Here is a 12,009-nt window from a genome sequence, read left to right on the forward strand (position 1 = left end):
CATTTGAAGTCATCTTAGTTTTCAACGTCAACTGCACATTGAATCCATCTAGACCACATCAGCACCAATAGATCAGAGTCTTAGGGAAATGAGCCCAGGCATCAGTAATTTATAAACTCCTCAGATGGTTTTCGAGGTGGCGCTAGTGGTAAAGAGCCCACCTGCCAATGCTGAAGACATAAGAGAAGTGGGTTCGATTCCTGGGTCAGGAAGATCCCCTGGAGAAGGGCGTGGCAACCCACTCCAGTATTCTTGCCTGGATAATCCCATGGACAGAGGAGCCTGGTGGGCTACAATCAATAGGGTTGCAAAGAGTCAGAGACGACTGAAGGAACTTAGCAGGCAGGCACAGATGATTCCAGAGTGGAGCCAAAATTGAAGACCACTGGTCAGTTTGACTGTGGTTATGCCCATCATCCCTGTAGAGCAATCCCCTGCCCAGAAAACCCAACGATTTCATTGAGCCCTTAAAGACTTACAATTTATTGTTAGACTTAATTGAATCAGATTACCTATCACCCCCATGTGAATACAAGCCAACAGGCGCACATGCACAGACACACACTACTTTGGGTGATGAACAGACAAAACAAATACACTGTTGTGCTGAGAAAATGGAGATACTGTGATAGATCAGACTGGGACCCCAAGTCACCCTCTCTTTGCTCCTCCAGATCTAAGGTGATCAATCTGCCCAGCTTGCCTGGGACGGGCCTGGCTTTAGCCAGGTCCTTCTCCCAGAAAACCCCCCAGGCCCAGGCAAAGCACAGGGGTGGGTGATCCGGTGATCCACTCGCTGCCTGTGTCTGCTCTCTGCCCGAGAGGCTGCTGAATGGAAAGCGTTCAGTGTGCCCTTCTCTCTGGCTTTCAGTTGGATGCAGCCAGTGGGAAACAATTACTGAAAGGGAAAAGGGTGGGTTTATGGCGCTTGGCCCTCTGAATCATCACACTTCTCAACACCTCAGCTACTATCAGGAAGCCTTTCCATCAACTGCTCTCACCGGAGCCTGGTAACCACTTCCTCCTCTCACCATTTACGCTTAGAGGAAGCCATCGTATCCCATGTTTCCCGGTTCCAAAGTACTGTGTTATCTCTTGTTTGTTTCTCAAATCCTGCTCCCTAACCGTGTAAACACTGCCGTTATTAAATTGTCCTCACATTACCCTATTTGAAGGTGCCATCTGTTTCCTGCCGGGATCATGATAGATCCACCCTGTATTTCAGGAGGGGCAGGGCACTCTGCTTTGGAACCTCACTGGAGCATATGGGATGGAGGAGGGGCGGTTCCCAAAGGCAAAGGAGATGCCATTTCCAGGGCAAAGGTAAAGAGATGCTGAACAACAGACCGCAAAGGGCAAAGGGTGAAATCTTGGCCAGTGCTACTCAGACGGTCATTGATGGAGTGGTACTGGTACATGAACTGATGTTTCCGGTCAATGAGGAGATAAGAATAGTAAGATGAAACATTTAGAAATTCTTACAGCAATTTCATATTTTGTAAGCAACACTTAAGGGTTTTACAAAAGAATCAGTCCAGTTAGGTACATTAAAAATTAAAATCTTTGAAAACTGTTCCTTCTCAACAGTTTGAGAAGCCATGATGGAAACCAAGATGTTACGTATGATGTTGTGTGTAAATTTCAAAAACCTGTTCTATTGAAAAGTTGACTTAGAAGTACATGTTTTTAGACAGGACAAATAAAAATCAGCACATATTGTGGGCTTACTATACGCCAGCTGCTGTTTTCAATTTTTTCCATGGGTTTTCTCATTTGATCCTTTCAATCAGACTATGGAGTAGATTTTAATACTAATATCCCTGTTTTGAGACAGAGGAAACTGAATCACAGAGACTAAAGAAGTAGTAAAGGCCATAGTTGTGCACAGCAGCACCAAGATTCATGTCAGGATTCAAAGCTGGGTTTGAAAGCAGATAACCCCCAGACACTCCAGAATACCACTCCTTCCAAAATTTTTAATATTTCTTTTTCACAGTATCAACATAGTTAAAATAAATATGACATTTATAGGCTTCTTTCTATTTTCCACCTTCTCTGGTTCTAATTCAAGCTGGGTTAGAAGGGATGTTTGAATATCTATTTAATTTTAACTGAATCCTCTATTGTATTTCTTCAAACCCCTCTAGAGCAGCTAGTAATATAACTCGAAACACTCCGACACCATCTAAATAGAGGTAACTGTATCTTGTTCTGATAATAATTGCTCAGAGTTTAATGGTATATTACCCAGACCATTCACTTGACTTCTCATATAATCTTCAGGAATTTCATCTGTAGTGTCAGAACTAAGTGTCTCTTTATGCCTCCTCTAGTTACTTGCTATAAATTGGATATTTACCAGTGAGCAATAAACATCTATTCTATTCAGGGACATGATGGCAAATGAGAGGAAAGTTGCTTCAGAAATAAAGATGAGACTTGGACGACAACCAAAGCTTCAGGTTCTGTTGACACATGTGTTCAGGTCATTTCTATCTTTTTTTATTTTATTTTGTTGATGTCATTTTTGGTTGCACTGGGTCTTCATTGCTTCTCGTGGGCTTCTCATTGCAGTGGCTTCTCTTGTGTCAGAGCACAGGCTCTAGGCTCGTGTGCTTCAGTAGTTACAGCAGACAGCCTTAGTCCACAAGGCACGTGGGATCCTCCTGGCCCGGGGATAGAACCCGTGTCCCCTGCATTGGCAGGCAGATTCTTACCCACTGTACCACCAGGGAAGTCCCACTTCTATATTTACCTACTGAAAGAGTAGTATGTGAGAGGGAAGTTTCTCTGTCGGTGTTTCAGAGGAGACGTAGACACACAAAAGAACAAACTGTGACTTTTCAAACCAAGGAATAAACAACATCATTTCAATACCATTCCAGAGATATCCTGATATGTTAACTCAGATAACACCACCAATATCCATCACCTGCCTACTCTACTCACAATTCATGTGCTTGGCATTTTCTTTTTTTTTTTTTAGAACTCACTCAAAAGCACGCATCTACCCTTTCCCTGCCCGCTACACTCAGGGTAGAATATATTTCCTCTGTCCTCTCAGGGTACTCTGCACTTACCTAGCATTTATTTCCAAATCATTTTATTTTTTAATTAATTTTTATTGGAGTATAATTGCTTTACAATGTTAGTTTCTACTGTACAGCAAAGTGAATCAGCCATGTATATACATATATACATATATCCCCTCCCTTTTAGATTTCCTTCCCATTCAGGACACCACAGTGCATTAAGTAGAGTTCCCTGTACTATAAAGTATGTTCTTATTAGTTATCTATTTTATACATGGTATCAATACTGTATATGTGAAGAAAACAAAAACACTAACTTGAAAAGATATTTTCACCCTTATGTTCATTGCATATTATTTACAATAGTCAAGCAATGGAAATAACCTAAGTGCCCATCAACAGATGAATGGATAAATGACGTGTAATAGCCAGATAGATAGGTCTCTATCTACCACAAGGGCTCTCATCACAAGGAGAAAATATTTTTTCTATTTCTTTAATTTTCTATCTACATGAGATGATGGATGGTCACTAAACTTATGAATGAACTTGTGGTAAATGTTTATTAATTTATGTAAGTCAAATCATCATGCTGTATACCATAAACTTTTACAATGTGTATGTGTGTGTGTGTGAGTACAATCAGTTGCTCAGTCATGTCCAACTCTTTGCGACCCCATGGACTACAGCTCGCCAGGCTCCTGTGTCCGTGGAATTTTCCAGGCAAGAATACCAGATCGGGTTGCCATTTCCTATGCCAGGGGATCTTTTTGACCCAGGGATCCAACATGCATCTCTTGTGTTTCCTGCATTAGCAGACAGATACTTTACCACTGTGCCACATGAGAAGCCCAAACTTATGCAATGCTGTATATCAGTCATATCTCAACAAAACTAGAAGGAAAAAAAAAAGCCCATGAAAAGATATTCAACATTGCTGGCCATTAAGAAAATGTAAATTAGAACCACCAAGAGCTAAAACTTTAGTGAGTAAAGACAAAGTAGTTAGCTACTCTAGAAATATCAGTAACCTCAGATATGCAGATGACACCACCCTTATGGCAGAAAGTGAAGAGGAACTCAAAAGCCTCTTGATGAAAGTGAAAGTGAAAGTGGAGAGTGAAAAAGTTGGCTTAAAGCTCAACATTCAGAAAACAAAGATCATGGCATCCGGTCCCATCACTTCATGGGAAATAGATGGGGTAACAGTGGAAACAGTGTCAGACTTTATTTTTCTGGGCTTCAAAATCACTACAGATGGTGACTGCAGCCATGAAATTAAAAGACACTTACTCCTTGGAAGGAAAGTTATGACCAACCTAGATAGCATATTCAAAAGCAGAGACATTACTTTGCCAACAAAGGTTCGTCTAGTCAAGGCTATAGTTTTTCCTGTGGTCATGTATGGATGTGAGAGTTGGACTGTGAAGAAGGTTGAGCACCAAAGAATTGATGCTTTTGAATTGTGGTGTTGGAGAAGACTCTTGAGAGTCCCTTGGACTGCAAGGAGATCCAACCAGTCCATCCTGAAGGAGATCAGCCCTGGGATTTCTTTGGAAGGAATGATGCTAAAGCTGAAACTCCAATACTTTGGCCACCTCGTGCGAAGAGTTGACTCATTGGAAAAGACTCTGATGGTGGGATGGATTGGGGGCAGGAGGAGAAGGGGACGACAGAGGATGAGATGGCTGGATGGCATCACTGACTCGATGGACGTGAGTCTGAGTGAACTCCGGGAGTTGGTGATGGACAGGGAGGCCTGGCGTGCTGCGATTCATGGGGTCGCAAAGAGTTGGACACGACTGAGCCACTGATCTGATCTGATCTGATATGATTTAGTGGGGTGACCAGATGTTACATTAAAGAAACAGTACCCTAAGAAGATGGAAGAGGCTCTATTAATACTCAATTGAACAATAGGCTTAATCTGAGATTATCAAAGACAAGCCTATTAGAATGAATAAAATTTTAAATAATGAGAATAATAAAAACCAAGTGTTGAGAAGGATGTGGAGAAAGTGGGTCTCTCACACATTGCTAGTGGGAACGTAAAATGCTACAGCTCCTCAGGAAAATAATTTGGCAGTTTCTTTTAAAACTAAAAATAGATTTATCACACAGCCCAGCAACTGTACTCTTGGGTTTTTGTCCTAAAGAAAGAAAAACTTATCTCAGTGAAGACAATTCTTAAATAGAGGGCCACCAGTACAATGGAATAGTAATTGGTTATTAAACAGGACAATTATGATGATTGTGTAGAAATAGATCTTAAATGATTCTGGAATAAAGCTAAGTTTTAAAATGCAGAGATCGCAACACCATACTAGAATAAAGACTAACAGAGAAAAAGCAGAAAGAAAACAACTCGTGTGTCAAGATGGCAGGAGGGATTAGGGTGTTCATTTCTGTTCTTTCAGAGGAGTCTTTACTGTTATTTTTATATCTTATATTTTTAAAACATGAAACCAAAACTGGAAAATCATTAACAGAATACAACCATTCAAAGAGAGAATGGGAGGGAGGGAAGCAGGGAGGAGCTTGCCTGCAGGGCCTCCTGCAGCTCTGGTCCCTCCCTTTGAGAGCATTCACCAGAATGATCTTGATCAGATTAACTGGGGTTGGTGCCAACTGCCTGGGGATTAGGACACAGAAGAGAAGGGCACCAAGGAAGGCAGAAGAAAGCCAGAAACAGCACAACTGCCTGAGCTACATGATGATGTGAGTAGATAGAGAAAGGGACCTTTAAGGAAAGAGGGTGAAACGATACATTGAAAGATAAGGGTAGAGTTCCAACTAGGGAGGCCAGAGTTCATCAGTGTTATCAGTCAGAGCCCCAGAAAGGCAGCATCTGAAAGCACTGAGCGCAGGTAGGAGACCCAAAGATGACGCTCTGGAAAGAGTATAAGGAGCAGGGAGGGAGAGAATCATATAGGACAGGATGAGTGTGATGATTCCTTTTTTCAGCATTACAGGGTAATCATAGCAAATCCTAGATTTGAGTTTCTCACAACATAAATAATTAGCAGAGATAATAATATCCTTTGTTAGCACAATTCATTATTCTTTTAGTTATTTTTATTTCCGTGCACAGCCTATAAGCCTGCAGGGGATTTTTTAAAAACCGAACTATTAATTACTCCTTCTAAATGAGGAAAAGAATGAAAGCACAAATTCAGAAACAAAGAGCATCATTTAGATGAGATGATCTGTCCAAACACACCACAGGCCACTTTTTCAACCATGCCCCCATTAAAGCCCCAGGTTTACTTGCTAAGTGTGGAATGACTTTGCATTTAGATGACATAACGAAGAGTTGGACCGAATTTCAGTTTCTTCATGTGAAAGTTGTAAGGATGAAAGGAGACTGAAATACACACACACACACTAAAACACTTGGTGTTCAGTATGTATTCAGCACTCAGTACATGCCAATCCCCTTACTCCTTTCCTCTCCTCTGTCTCCACCCTCCCAGTCCATCCCCAGTTGCAGCAGAACCTGCCTACTGCTCCCTGAACTCATCATGCCCATGGATGGCCACCTATTACAAACACTTGTGACTGTAAGGGTTTTTGTTTCTTTGGGTGCTTGACTTGTTTGTTTCTTTTGGAAATGTTCTCTGTAGGCACAGGGCAGGTCAGAGGTATCAGGATGTTGTTGTTCAGTCGATTAGTTGTGTCCGACTCTTTGGGACCCCTGGGCTATAGCACACCAGGCTCCTCTGCCCTTCATTATCTCCCGGAGTTTGCTCAAATTCGTGTCCATTGACTCGGTAATGCTATTTAACCGTCTCATCCTCTGCTGCCCCCTTCTCCTGTTGCCCTCAGTCTTTTCCCAGCATCAGGGTCTTTTCCAATGAGTCAGCTCTTTGCATCAGGTGGCCAAAGTATTGGAGGTTCAGCTTCAGCATCAGTCTTTCCAGTGAATATTCAAGACTGATTTCCTTTAGAATTAACTGGTTTGATCTCCTTGTGTCAGAGGTTAACACTAAAAACAACCCTTAGTCAGTACAGATAGGAGTTGGAGGATAAATACATGACCTTCCCTATCTCCCAAAGAGAGCAAGTCCTCTGGGGCTTTGGTCTTCATACTCACAAGTATTCATGGGAAGACTCCATGGTACTGTCAGTAGAAAGGTCACGCTCCCATGACAGTCCTGAGTGGAATCTATAGCTGCATCTGTTTTGGTTTTTTTTTTTTCATTGCTTTCTTATGCTTTTTCTTTTTCTTTTTTTTCCTTTGGCCATGCTGCCTAGCTTGTGAGATCTTAGTTCCTCAACCAGGGATTGAACCCAGGCCACCAGAATGGAAACAGAGCCCTAAGACAGCCAGGAAATTTCCAATGGCTGCATCTATTCTACCAACCACATTGAAGAGCCCATCAAGACCAGTCTACTTTCTAGGTAGCACATTAGTATGAGAAGGCACATTCCAACTGGAAAGAATGTTGACACCATAATGTTCTCTATATGGTTTCAGGAAGAAGTCAGCAGAGATGTTCTGAAGATACAGATTCCATTCTGAAAGAAAAGTGAGGTTTGAACCACACTGCGAGACGTGCCAACTGCAGGGAGGGTGAAAGGCTAGTCCTCCAGTTCCCTGGGATGAATGTGGGGACAAGGAGTAAATGTTACTGAAGATGATCAACTTTGACATTGTCACATGGTGGAAAGGGGATTTGAGGTTATAAAAAGGCTTGGAAGATATAAAACCATTACCATATACAGTGCCCACTGACTCAAAAAATACCTGAAGTCAAAGAGTTGGACCTAAAATGGGATGTCTATGTTTAGGCAAGACCAGGAGTAAAAGGAATGCTTCCATTGGGTCTGTTTTATTCTCTAATGCAAAACCTAGGCTTGCTTTCTTTGAAAGCTCAGTAAACTATCCCTACAAGTCCAAACATAGTCTTGGCCTTGGTGAAGAGGGGTGGGGAGAGAGCCCTCTACACAATAAAATCTGGAGACTGGGAAAGCCAAGAGAAGATGGTGGCACAAACAAAGCACTTTCATCTTCAAAGCTCTTTGTAAGTGCTAATTAATTAATCCTTCCCACAGCCATATAAGGCAGTGAGAGCACATCAAAGAGACTCTGGACAGAACTTGGCAGGATGAGCTCTGGGAGACATATAACCCACTTATTGAAAATAAGAAAGATGAATTTTTCCCAGTAAAGTTCTTCCCCACTAAGTCCCCCTCCCTTAAAAAAATTCACATTGAACATTCCAGTTGAGAGAGATAACAGGAATAACAAAGAAACATTTATTGACTTCATGCCACTTTCTAAAAATATATTGATAATTAGAAAAGAAGATAAATGAGCTTGAATCCAAATTATCCTCATTGTTCCTCAGTTCATGAACACCACATCTCTTAGTAGGGAAAGTGAAAGCAATAGAAAAACACCAGAAGATCAAGGAGAAAACAAGATTGAGCAGAAAACCAAAATCCACATTGTTGGGGACAAGCTTACTTATGACAACAAAACCAGTTGGCTCATGGCTCTCATGACTTTGTCTACTTGTTCACGACTATGTGACAATAGATCTGGGACTCAACAGAATATTCAAATTTTTTTAAGAACATTAAAAAAATCCTAAAATTCCAAAACCAGGTGCTAAGTATGAAAAAAATGCACAAAACGTATTTATCAATGCCCTTTAAGAAATTGGTATTTACCACATGTATAAGTATATATATGAATTAAATATACATTGTCAAAAATACAAATGTGAAAATGGTCAGTAAAAAAGAGGTAATAAACGTGACCACTGGTCAATGAGCTACACATGTATATACTATATGCATGCACATATGCTCAGTAGCTCAGTTGGGTCCTGCTCTTTGCAACCATCTGGACCATAGCCAGCCAGGTTCCTTTGTCCATGGGACTCTCCAGGCAAGAATACTCGAGTAGATTGTCATTTCCTTCTCCAGGAGATCTTCCTGACCCAGGGATCGAATCAACATCTCCTGAGTTGGCAGGCAGATTCTTTACCACTGAACCATGTGGGAAGCCCATTTATGATGGGCTTCAGTAAGAGGAGATGATAAATGTGATCACTGGTTGATAATCTACACCTATAGTTGATACTGATGTTTTGGTAGCTGGATATTGATTGTTCTTCCCAACCAGGAGTCACAGTCATTTTTCTCTTTGGCTTGAGCAAAATGAAAAAATGGCTGAAAATATCTTCCTCCACATTACTTGTGGCTAGGTAAACATTCTATATCAAGAAATAAAAAAAAAGTGATGAGAAGTATTTTTTTCGCTAACAGAGGGCTCCATTAAGTTCTTCAATTCTGTGGGCTTAGAACATATGATAAGTGGGAGGGCAGTAGGCAGTTTGGGTTTGGCACTGTGTTTCGAAGTGCTTGTTGTCATATTTTTGTGTTGAATAAAAAAAATTAGTGGTATTTGACCCCAAACCGTCTTTTGTTGGTTAGCGCACATGGATGACAAATAAAATATAATTAGTGTTTTCTTACATAGTTTCATCAAAAAGAGATGTTTCTAAGAGACATTGATAATAACCATACAATCACAACCTATTCTATTTTGAACCAGAATGAATTTTTTCCAAAGACAAGCCAAAATGGAAAGTCAAAGATACGGCCAAAACCACAGATAAGCTTCTGAGTTAAAATAGGGCCAGTCGATGGGAAAGGGCACATAAGAGCCCTTTAGGGTGCTGGAAAAAATTATACATCTTGGTCTGGGTAGTGGTTCCATAGCTTTATTTCTGTAAACATTCATCAAGATTTAAGTGCACTAATTACATTTCATACATTTCAACTAAAGAGCTAAAAATGAGCAATTTTAACACAAAACTCCAAAAAAGGTAAAAATTCATAAAAAGCATTGGACATTAAAAATAACAAATTTTTTTTTCTAGAATCCGGTAAATATTTCTGGTGAGGACAAGAAAGAATTGGAAACATGATCCATTACCCATATATACTTACCCCTTTCAATGCAATAGTATAGTCAGCTAAGAAGTACATGGGAAGAAATTTCACACACACACACACACACACACACACACACCATCTATCCTTAACTTGATAATTGGCTTTCTACCCCAAAATCCTGAGCAGCCAGGTACATCTAGCTTCCCTGGTGGCTCAGTGGTAAAGAATCCACCTGCAATGCAGGAGACCTGGGTTCAATCCCTGGATTGGAAAGAGTCCCTGGGAGGACATGGCAACCCATTCCAGTTCTTGCCTGGAGAATCCCACGGACAGAGGAGCCTGGCTTCAGTCCACAGGGCTGTAAAGAGTCGGACACAACTGAAGCAATTTAGCATACACGTGCGCAGGTACATCTACGTGATTTTGCTAGAATTACTTTCTGAGACTGAAAGTCAAGACCAGCTCCAGCCCCCGACCTATTTCCAACCTTTAAGAAGAGCTAAATGCTTAGGTGTCAATCATTTGATCATTGACATCAGTGATTCAGAGCTTGATTTCACCCATCTAATCATTCAGATGCTGCATTTCATCAAAACAGCATTTGAAGTAGGAGGTGGGGACAGCAACTTCCTAAAGAACATGTTCTGGTGGAAGGAGAAAAGAAAAGGAGAGAAAGAGGAAATGAAATAAACAAATTGGGACTTTTGAAGTTTCCGTTTATCTGTGTGTCCTTGTGTGTTTCCTACAACCATGGGGACAACAGCATGTGATGGAAACAGTTCCAACTTAGATCCTGCCAAGGGTGATGGATTCTGGTGTAACTCCTTATTAGCTACTTATTCAGTTCAGTTCAGTTCAGTCACTCAGTCATGTCCAACTCTTTGCAACCCCATGAATCGCAGCACGCCAGGCCTCCCTGTCCATCACCAACTCCCGGAGTTCACCCAAACTCCTGTCCATCGAGTCGGTGATGCCATCCAGCCGTCTCATCCTCTGTCATCCTCTTCTCCTCCTGCCCCCAATCCCTCCCAGCATCAGAGTCTTTTCCAATGAATCAACTCTTCACATGAGGTGGCCAAAGTATTGGAGTTTCAGCTTTAGCATCATTCCTTCCAAAGAACACCCAGGGCTGATCTCCTCTAGAATGGACAGGTTAGATCTCCCTGCAGTCCAAGGGACTCTCAAGGGTCTTCTCCAACACCAGAGTTTAAAAGCATCAATTCTTCAGTGCTCAGCTTTCTTCACAGTCCAACTTTCACATCCATACATGACCACTGGAAAAACCATAGCCTTGACTAGACTTAGCTATAAAATTTCAGGCCGGGGGAGTTTCCTGGCAGTTTAGTGGTTAAGACTTCTTGTTCCAATGCAGGGGGTGCAGGTTTGATCCCTGGTCAGGGACCTAAGATCCCACAGGCCTCTTGGCCAAAAAATAATAATAATAATAACTTAAAACAGAAACAATATTGAAATAAATTCAATATAGAATTTAAAAAATGATCCACATCAAAAAAAATCTTTAAAAAAAAAGAATTCAAGTTGGTTATTTGGACACAAGCTTTAGTTACTTCCTTGGGGGAATGAGGAGCTGTGTGGTATGGTGTGTGAAAGCACTTTACAACTGTAAAGTGATACAAAAATGGAAGTTCTCAGGGCAGCAGCTAGGGAGATCCTATGAAATCATACCAGACCATGTCACACCTCGGTTCAAAACCTTCCAGCATCTTCCCTTCTCATTCAGAGGAAAGACCGATGACTTGCCTCAAATTCAAAACTCCTCCTTTTTTAAAGAAAAAGGGTAAAAAAATGAGAAAGCAGGTTAAGAGGAGGACAGGAGGCTGTGGGCGATAAGTTCCTTCATTCAACAAATATATATATATAGTGCCGACCATACACTATAGGAAAATTTCAGCCCTCACAGTCACCCCCACCCTCCTCTCTGCTCCAGCCACAGCAGTCCAGAGCTCTCCCAGACCTCCTTTCACCTTGGGGCCTTTGCTTGTCCTGTCTAGAATGTTCTTTCCCCAGGAGCCAGGCTTGCTCTTTTGTCCCTTCAGCATGCATGCTC

General features: G+C 41.4%; 1 long non-coding RNA gene across 1 annotated transcript; it reads left to right on the top strand.

The window, feature by feature from the left end:
• The first annotated feature begins 5,678 nt into the window (after positions 1 to 5,678).
• Positions 5,679 to 8,714, top strand: LOC129646831 (uncharacterized). Its single transcript, XR_008712190.1, has 3 exons — positions 5,679 to 5,750; positions 6,506 to 6,592; positions 7,510 to 8,714. It is a non-coding gene; the product is annotated as an uncharacterized LOC129646831 (long non-coding RNA).
• Positions 8,715 to 12,009: the final 3,295 nt, after the last annotated feature.

The sequence above is a fragment of the Bubalus kerabau genome, chromosome 3 (genome assembly GCF_029407905.1).
Source record: "Bubalus kerabau isolate K-KA32 ecotype Philippines breed swamp buffalo chromosome 3, PCC_UOA_SB_1v2, whole genome shotgun sequence".
Lineage (NCBI taxonomy): Eukaryota > Metazoa > Chordata > Mammalia > Artiodactyla > Bovidae > Bubalus > Bubalus kerabau.